Genomic DNA, 9,150 nt, shown 5'->3' with positions numbered 1-9,150 from the left:
TACCCACACATGGGGTATAAGGCATGATCAGCTCTTCAGCTGCAGCCCAAAATCCACCCAGGGCTGTTCCCTGTGCTGCTGAAGCCCATCCCTGGGGATATTATTCCCCTCTCCTGTGTATGTCTCTGTGTTTGGAAAGTTTTTCTGCTATGTACACCTACACCTATACATGGCACGCAGTGCCATGAAGCCCCTTCTTGCTGCTATGACCCTTCCTACTCTGGTTAACTGGTTGTTCTTCTTCCCCATGGATTTATCATGTTGTGTTGTGCATCCCTTACAGATTTCACATCAGGAGATGTTTGATATAAAAGACATTCTCTGGTGCAAGCAGGGATTAATTCAGGAAACCCATTAGGTTGGAAGAAATGCTCCTAATCATCCCACCTTAATGTTCAGTAGTTATGTCCCCATCTCTCTATTTTGATTACCTTTGCAGCATCTTTCTCTCCATTCCTGAGCACTTCTGGTCACCAGCTCTGGACCGGAGAGCTTAGCTGAGGGATGGGCCACGGCTCCATTAGGAGGTCTGCGCTGGATCAGGCCCCGCAGAGCCAGATCTACTGCCTCCGCTGCTAGCCCTTGCAAGCCCAGACATCCCCTTTGCACGCACCCAAAAACACCTCCATGGGGAGAAGAGGAGAGGCCAGTGCCTCCAGCCTTGAGTTTAGCCACTCGGTCATTTTTTCTTCTTGGGAGACATGAATCTTTGCAATAAGGGGCAGGCAGGGTAGCGATAAATCCCACTAAAGGTAGAAGTGATTGATTTTAGAAGACACTGTTTAAGAATTTGTTTTTCTAATGGATCCTAAAGTCCTGTCATCAATTTTGCCAAGCTCAGCGGTGCCAGGAGGCTGCTGTATCCTGTCCGGAGAGGAGGAGGGCTGGAAAAAAGGAGTTCATCATATGTCCCTCCTAGATGCAGTATCCTAAAATGTGGATTATACTCAACCATAAATACTAATCCATTAGTTGCTCTTTCACACGCTGCTGACTGGAATGCTACCTCCATTTGACTGCATGATAATCTATTTGAATATCAATGTGGCTTCATGTTAAACTGCTTCCCTTGGAGTTTCAGATGAAGGGCAGGCGTGTAGGGCCTGCGCTTTGGGGATAGGGTACCGTATCGGGGCAGAATTGGAAGGTAATTATTGAAATCCCTCTTCGCTCCGAAAGCTTCCTCGCAGCCGACTGAAAAGAAAAAAAAAAAAAAAAATTAGACAAAAAAGGAGTAAGCCAGGCAGTGTTGCCTTGGTCTTTAATGGGACATTAAAAGAAAGTTCTCCTTTATTTTTAATTCCGCCAAAGGACTCCATTGATTTGCCTGGTTCCCAATGACGGGGAAAGGCGAACACAGCCAGGCGATGCACAACAGGGGCCTGCACGGGGCAAGTGCTGCTACAGGGGAAGGGAATTTCTCTAAATAAATAAGAGTCCCCCACAGCTGTGGAGGAGCCTGGAAGCTTGACAATAAGACTGCTACAACCCCCACCCCATCCCTTCCCTTTGTCCCTTACAGGGATTAGTATTGTTTTGTAGGTTCTGATAATAGAAACAGCCAAAAGTGGCAAAATCCCAGAAACGGAACCAAAATTGTCATTGTTTATAAGGTCACAGAGACCTTGCTTGCCCAAGCCAATGCAGGGATTTGTGAACCCCTTGGAAATTATTTAAGACTGGGATCTGTGGCCACAGTTGTGGCTTGTTACCTCTGTGTTTAGGGGAGGTAGATCCAGCCTGATCCACAGCGAGCAGAAAGAGGCCCCACTTGGTGTGTATCAGCTCACTTTCCAGAAAGATACTCAGCTTGCTACATCCATTTTGCTTTCCTTTAATGCAGACAAGGAAGTAACCCCGGTTCTTTTAAAAGGGAGCAGTACCTTTGTAGTGGCTCACGTTCCTGTTGCACGCTCAGCTGGATCTTTAATTGCTTTTTTTCTTGCCTTGAGAAGCCTAGATGGGACTTAGCCTGTCAGCAGAGGATGAAGCTGCCCTACCTGACTTGCAAGGCCTTCTGGCAGATGTTCCCCTCAGGGGAACCCCTCCAGCAGAGAACCCCAAGATCCAGAGCATAATGGCTCAAAGAAAAGAGCTTGGACATATTTATCCCAGGAAGGTTTGGGCAGATGATCATAGGCACAGATAGATAAAACGCAGCCTCTTCTTAACAGAAAACCCAAGCATAGTTTGAGAGTCCTGAGTATGAGCTGCAACCAAGACAGGCAAGTTTTAAACATTTCATCCATGGGGATTGGAGCATGGCCAACAGAGCTATATTGACTTCTTGCTTTGTTTGACACAGCAATGAGAAGCCATTAAATGCCTCCTGCTCAGGATGTTCATCCTTGACGAGGGGCTTCTGGAAGGTGGCCAGCTAAACCAGCCAGCACTCAAGCAACGAGGAGAAGGGTCAAAGGAGAGCATACAAATGCCTGACAGAAGAAGCCAACAGTAACATTGACCAAGTAAGAGTTGTGCTCAAGTAACAGCCACAATCTTGTGGGTTTGTTATATCAGCGTTAACTCCACACTCAAGGCATCAGTAGGTAATGGGTGAAATCCCCCATGATCTTTTGCAGACAGACCTATAGGCATCCCAAGCCTTTCTCCTGGGCCAAACAGTTAAGTAGCCAGGATCTTTGCGGCACAGCCATGTCCTACCTTCCTTCAGCCCATGCTGCCATGTCTGGCTTTCTGGGGGAGTGCTCCTCGCTGGAGAACAGGTCCAGTTTTAAGCCCTTCACATGAGGCCAGTGCCCCATCCCTAAACTGAGTTTGTAGATTTTGGATCTCCACGGTTTTTAGGTGAGCCAGGGCCCTAAGCAGCTGAGAAGCAAAAGAGTGTTTTAGGGGACTGGGTATTTAAGCATTTCTGGGGGCAAATGGCAGTTGAGCATCTGCTCTGGAAAAGCCTGAATAGGAGGAATATCCACAAAAGGCACAGGCGACTTAAGGACTTTTAGGGATCTGGGCTCTTGTGTTTCCCCCAGAGTATACAGCACCCAGAAGATTGAATACAGCACAGTTTTTCCTGGGAACATCAAAATAATATATTAGAAAGAAAGGAATTTTAATGGCTAAAGAGTTCTAGGGTCCAGCAAAGATGTAAGTAAAGCCCAGCTCCCTGGCAGTAGGGAGTGAGGATGCTGTTTCCTGGCTCTGGGGATGCTTCAATCTCACACCCGTCTCTGCAAGAGATCTCCAGAAATGACGAGTACCTGATAACATGGTCTTGGTTTACTGCCTGCTGTACCAGCTTCTCCCTTCTCCGAGGAGGTGGTCAAGGCTGGGAAGGAGAATGGCCACCCAATGCCAAGCACAGTGCAGTCCCTGCTGCATACCTCCCCAGGCTGCCTCCTGCCTGCCTCCTCTCCAAGGCCTGGCAGAGGTTTCTTCCCTCTCCACGCCTCATACATCAAGACAGATGATGTTGTTTGCCCACCCCATCTTCCTCGGCCTGTCAGTGCCCAGAGAAAACAATGATAAATAAACTGGCACTGAAGAAACTGTCTCCTGCTGCTTGATTTATCTATTATTTGTGTTGTAATCCAAAGCCCTTCTTCTCATCCCCTGCACCCCAATCATTAACCCTTCTTCCTCTGCCTCATGTTGTTTTCCTACCTGTAGCCCTCAGAGCCAGCACGTGGATTTTTAGACTCTTTATCAGCCTGGGCTTTTGTCTAGAGCTGAATTAGGCTCCCAAAGCGGAAGCAAAGTAGATGGTACCCACGACACGTCAGCCCCAGCGCAAGGTTAGGGAGGTGAGCCTGCAGAACCTGGGACCTGGTTTAAGTCCAGCCATCAAGCCTGGCTCTGAAGTGCCTTTCCATGTACGGAGAAGCCTCCAAGCAAGTTTTTGGAGGAAGTTTGGTACAAAAAAAACCAAAAGTCCACGTGCCACTACATAAATTGCATTGTGCCAGTCATATTCATGCCTACCTGCATACACAACCAGGAGAGGGCTTCCCCAATTCTTGCCTGAACTAATGTCTTCTGTCACTTTGAAACCGCTCACCCTCGATGGTGTGAGAAGATGCAGTGGGCATTTTCTCTGCTGCTTGTTTGTTCCCTGTTTATGTTATGTTTCTGTAAAAAGAGAGCTGAAGTGGGACCCTTTGAGGGAGCTGCTCTTGGGGATCTGCTCAGCCTCAGAGGAGAAGCAGAGAGGAAGAGCCACAGCACACAGCTGGGAGCCTGCAGCTCCTGCTAGAAGATGGAGAGACTGCAGGGAGCAGCAGGGAGCTGGCAGGCAGGTCACAGAGCCCAGAAAAAGCTTCCTAGGGACCAGAGGAGACTCTGCATGGTGCGGTGCTCACTGCAGAGGAGGGCTAGGCACACCACAAAGCGCTCCCCATCACAGAGAGGAAGCACAAGCTGTATTACAAGGTTATGGGCCCCTACTGAACTTTCAAGCAGTAACTCCTGCTTTCCTCTACACCTTTCTTCTTTGTACATCCGCTGAACCACAGCACCAATATGCCAGGAGCCACGAATCACCCTCCATACGTGAGCAGGGCAGTTACAGGTTAGACTCCAGCTCTCTTCAACCTTGTGCAAGCACAGTGGGATCCCCTGTCACCACAGTGGGGACCAGAAAGCAACCACCAAAATCATGCTGGCAATCCGGTCACCCACATGGCCTGCCCTAGGACTGACTGTTCATGACAGCCCACGTGATTTCCAGAAGAAAAGCTGTGGTGGGTTGCAGACAAGGCATTTGGGTTCAAAGCCTGCTCAGGCTGGAATTGCCTTGCCCTGTGCATGGGGTTTGGCAGCACTTACAAGTGGGATGGAAATGATACCTTTAGGGCTTCCCCATTGCCATCATCACCGCCCCAAGCAAGGCTGCTCCCTGCTCTCTCCAGCTGTGGTCACTGAGGATCTGTGGTCCAAGACAGCAGCAGCAGCAGCAGCTGGCAGAGGTGAGGGGCAGGGCTATTGGCCGGACAACACTTTTCCATGCCTTGTGCAGTTTGGTTGTAAAATATTAAAACTCATTTACGTGAGCTAACAGTGTATCCGTGACCAATTACCAGGACCGATGTGCAGCAAGTTGTTTCATGTCAGAGCTCATAGTTGCAGTCTCTCTCTCCCATTTCTAGCACTATCCTTCACCAAATAACTCTGTAATGCCTTTTTCACTGTTGTTGTTTTGTGGGACACCCATATAATCATGGAGAGGGATTCACCTGTGGCCTGTTGAAGTCAATGGGAGATTCTCCACTGCTTGAAAGGTTTGAGTTAGACCCTGGGAGAAATTGTATCAGTAGTCTCCAAAGCCCAGCCCTGCACCTGCCTGGCCCAGAAGAAACCTATTTTCTGGAGACACCATCATTGCCAGTACTGATGTTCTCCAGATAGTTCACATTATGCTTCTGGACAGGCCCAGGAGTCCTTCAGCCTTGATCAGCCTGTGCTGAAGAGGTCCAAGCACTTCTGTCGTGTCTATCGCCATTTAGTGTTGCTTGTCGAAGCAGGGCCACTTTACCTCCAATATTTAATACTCATTGTCCGATGAGTATTAAATACTCATATGTAATTATAAATTATGAAATTACAAATATGTAATTTCTTGTTACATCAGGAAACCTTGGTTAGGAGAGTCTGCAGGGCACCCAGCTGCCTCGCTCTGGACTGGGGACACCACCGTTAAGAACCAGGCATCGAAATGTTACCTGTGGTGTGACACAGCATCACATCCTGCTATAGGCTTCGTTCTTCACAGCTTATCTAAGCTACAGAGGCAGAGAGATTTAGAATAATCCTCATAATCGCTCCTCTGACCATCTTGCCAGCCTTGCACCCTACTCACAGAAGGGTGCATCTGGCTCCGTGAACACCTGCCTTGGCTGTTATTATGATGTTTCTTCCCACACAATAAACCAATGAAGGCAGTTCCATAACACACAAAGCTATAAAAATATATTGAATGTTTAATCAAACATTCCCCTCCTTTATTTGCCTCTAGATTGCTAGTTATTACATTCTAGATCCTCACAAAGCTATAAAAATATATTGAATGTTTAATCAAACATTCCCCTCCTTTATTTGCCTCTAGATTGCTAGTTATTACATCATCTAGATCCTTTTTTTTTTTTAGGTGCCATAAAATTATCTCTAGCTCTTGCAGTCTGTGAGTTTATGATTAATCAATTATTTAGAGAAGTTATCTATTAAAAATCAAAACGTGACGCTCAGTGCACTTCCAATAAAGCATCATACAGCAAGAGATTACTGGTCTAATCCTTTTCTTCATCAGTTGCTTATTACCAGTAATTGTGTTAAGGGGATCACAGGAGTCATTAAGTAAACAGGGTGCATTAAAAGTGTGTGCAGCATAACAGGGAAAATTACCTAATTAGTGATAGATGGTGCTGGAACAGATTAATTGAAGAGCTCTTTTCACCAACTTTACTCAGCCTGATTCATGCCTTGCCTTGAAAATGTGGCCAGTGAAATCACCGTATGGCTTGAGTAAGGTTGCTTTCATGTTACACCGCCTCTGTCTAAATGATGCAGGGGTAACACAGCAGTTTGGAGTTGGACCATCCTTCCACCAGCTCCCCAGGGGACCCAGGTGCCGATCTTCAGCTCTGCAAAAGTGAGCTGGGCCATAAATAGCAGAGGACGGGGGTCGAACAGGGCTCTGATATCTGCAGCAGGTGCCCAAGAGCTCAGATCCTCAGGACCAATTTTAGGAGAGGAGTGGTTGTTTGTGCTCACCCTCCTGGGGAACCTCTTCCTCTTCAACATAATCCCCTCCAGGAGGGGATTCAAACTGTTCCCCTGGTGGCCCACCCTGCCTGCAAACCGCAGTCCACGGAGTCATCTCCTCCAGGGTAGCAGGGAGAGCTCCGTGATTTGAGTTTGCTGGGTATCATCACAACCCAACCCCTGGTGAACGAGCCTGTTGTCAACAGCACAGCAAGCAGCAGACGGGGGCTGGTGCCTTAATTAGTAAAGACAGGACCAAATAAACAAGGGGGTTGGAGTTCCCCCCCCACCCCCCCCACCAGATGTTCCCCCATTTCAGGAGCCTTGACAACACAGCATGTGGGAAGGGATGGGGCTGCTCCCGGCCACCACGTATCCGCCCCACAGCTCATGCAGCGAGCTGCCTTCCTCAGAGTTGTCAGTTTGCAGAGCTCATTTAGAGACACCAAGCAATTAACTACCCCGTCGGCTCCCCTGTCCCCCTCTGAGCCTGACATCTCAGGAGAGACAGGGACCGCAATGCAGGTCTCTCCCCAGCAGTGTGAGTGGCTCATCTCTGTCTTGGCCCATGCAGGCAGCGCTCAGTGGGTCTCATTTGTTTGCATTTGCTTGGTGCCTTGACATGATGAAGTAAAAAGTTTTAATATTCGCCGACATGAATTTTTAATGCCTGGCTCCTGCTCCCATGTCATTATTTGCCTGTGCTTCAGCAGTTTTGGAGTGCGTTTGTTTAGATAATGTTCCGTTAAAGGAAAAAGGGGGTGGGGGGAAGCCTGTACCTTTCTCCCCACAGTGACCATTAAATTATATACTAGTGCTAGGCTGGTGTTCGACAGGTGCTGGCGATGCAGCTTCCCCTCACATGAACAGGGGCTGCAGCCACCCTGCTTGCAGCAAAATTAATGGGAGAAATCTGGTATTGAGGCCAACAATGTGATTCCAAGGAGCTTTGGTGTGTAGAGAAATTGAGCGTTTCCACCTTCTCCTGCTCTTCCTCAGCGTCTCTCACACTCCTCACCCTCAGCTGCCTTATGGACAGAATGGGAAAGGGAGAGGATGAAGGTGACAGGAGGAAGAAAGGGTGGGAAAGGAGGTTTTTGGTAGACTATAACACCGAGCTAAGATGAGGGGGAAATGGAACAGCACTGGTAGAAGAAGGCACAGGCCTCAGCATGGCAGCAAGGTCTCTTTCTGCACTCCCACTGACTGAGCTTGAGGAGTGGGCAGAAATGGGTTAGAACAAGACTGATTAGGTGGAAATATAAATGGTTCTGTGCTGCATCAGACAGGCAGGAGAGTAGTGGGATGGGTCTGGGAGGAATCTGGCTTTTGCGTATGGTTTGTGTTATAGTAATAGACTCTACCGAGGCTGAGTCCAGGGCTGATATGCCCTAAAAACAGCTTCTGCAAAGACAAGCTCATGAGTTAATAAGGAATGGATAGAGAGAACATTAGGTGATCTACAGTGATGGATGGATGGATGGATGGGGACAGGGAGGATGGATAGGCAGAATCACAGTGAGGTTTAAGCACAAAGCCTCATCCTTTCTCTTAAACATGAGCTGCTCTGAGCTGAACCTCCCAAATCAGGACCCTATCCGCAGCCTTCCCTCTTGGTGGTCACACAGGCTTTCCACTTAATCACTCCTTCAAAGTACCAGACGAAACTGTTGATGAGGAAGGGAGGGTGATTGCCCACCCTGGCTGTATTTCAAGGTTCAGATGCTTCTCGCCAGAACCCTTTGCAACACAGAAGAAGTTTGGGGTCTCTGCTCTCACCCACCCCCCCGCCTCAGGCTTGGCTTTGCCCCCCGGGTCTGCTCCTGCCTCTGTCCGTGGTGCTGAGCGCTGCCCGCAGGCTCCGCTTCCCGGCCCCCTCGGGGGTCCCACCCCTCTGACCGCCCATGGACGGACCCTGGCTTCGGATGGATCAAAGCATTACGTTGTGCACAGGTTCAGGAGAAGACATCTCAGCTCCCTAAGCTTCCAGCTGGCAGTCTTTAAGCCAAGCCGTGGTAAGGAGGAGGTCCGGGCAGCGCAGGACGTGGCAATGGTTTGTTCAGGGAAAGGCAGCCCACACTTCAGCTGCTCATGTTTAATTTAGCTGTCCAACACAGTGGCTGAGCAGGCTTAGCTTTGCCCCCCGGGTCTGCTCCTGCCTCTGTCCGTGGTGCTGAGCGCTGCCCGCAGGCTCCGCTTCCCGGCCCCCTCGGGGGTCCCACCCCTCTGACCGCCCATGGACGGACCCTGGCTTCGGATGGATCAAAGCATTACGTTGTGCACAGGTTCAGGAGAAGACATCTCAGCTCCCTAAGCTTCCAGCTGGCAGTCTTTAAGCCAAGCCGTGGTAAGGAGGAGGTCCGGGCAGCGCAGGACGTGGCAATGGTTTGTTCAGGGAAAGGCAGCCCACACTTCAGCTGCTCATGTTTAATT

Source organism: Aptenodytes forsteri, unplaced genomic scaffold, assembly GCF_000699145.1.
Source record: "Aptenodytes forsteri isolate BGI_AS27 unplaced genomic scaffold, ASM69914v1 Scaffold260, whole genome shotgun sequence".
Classification (NCBI taxonomy): Eukaryota; Metazoa; Chordata; class Aves; order Sphenisciformes; family Spheniscidae; genus Aptenodytes; species Aptenodytes forsteri.
Note: the sequence above shows the minus strand (reverse complement) of the source record.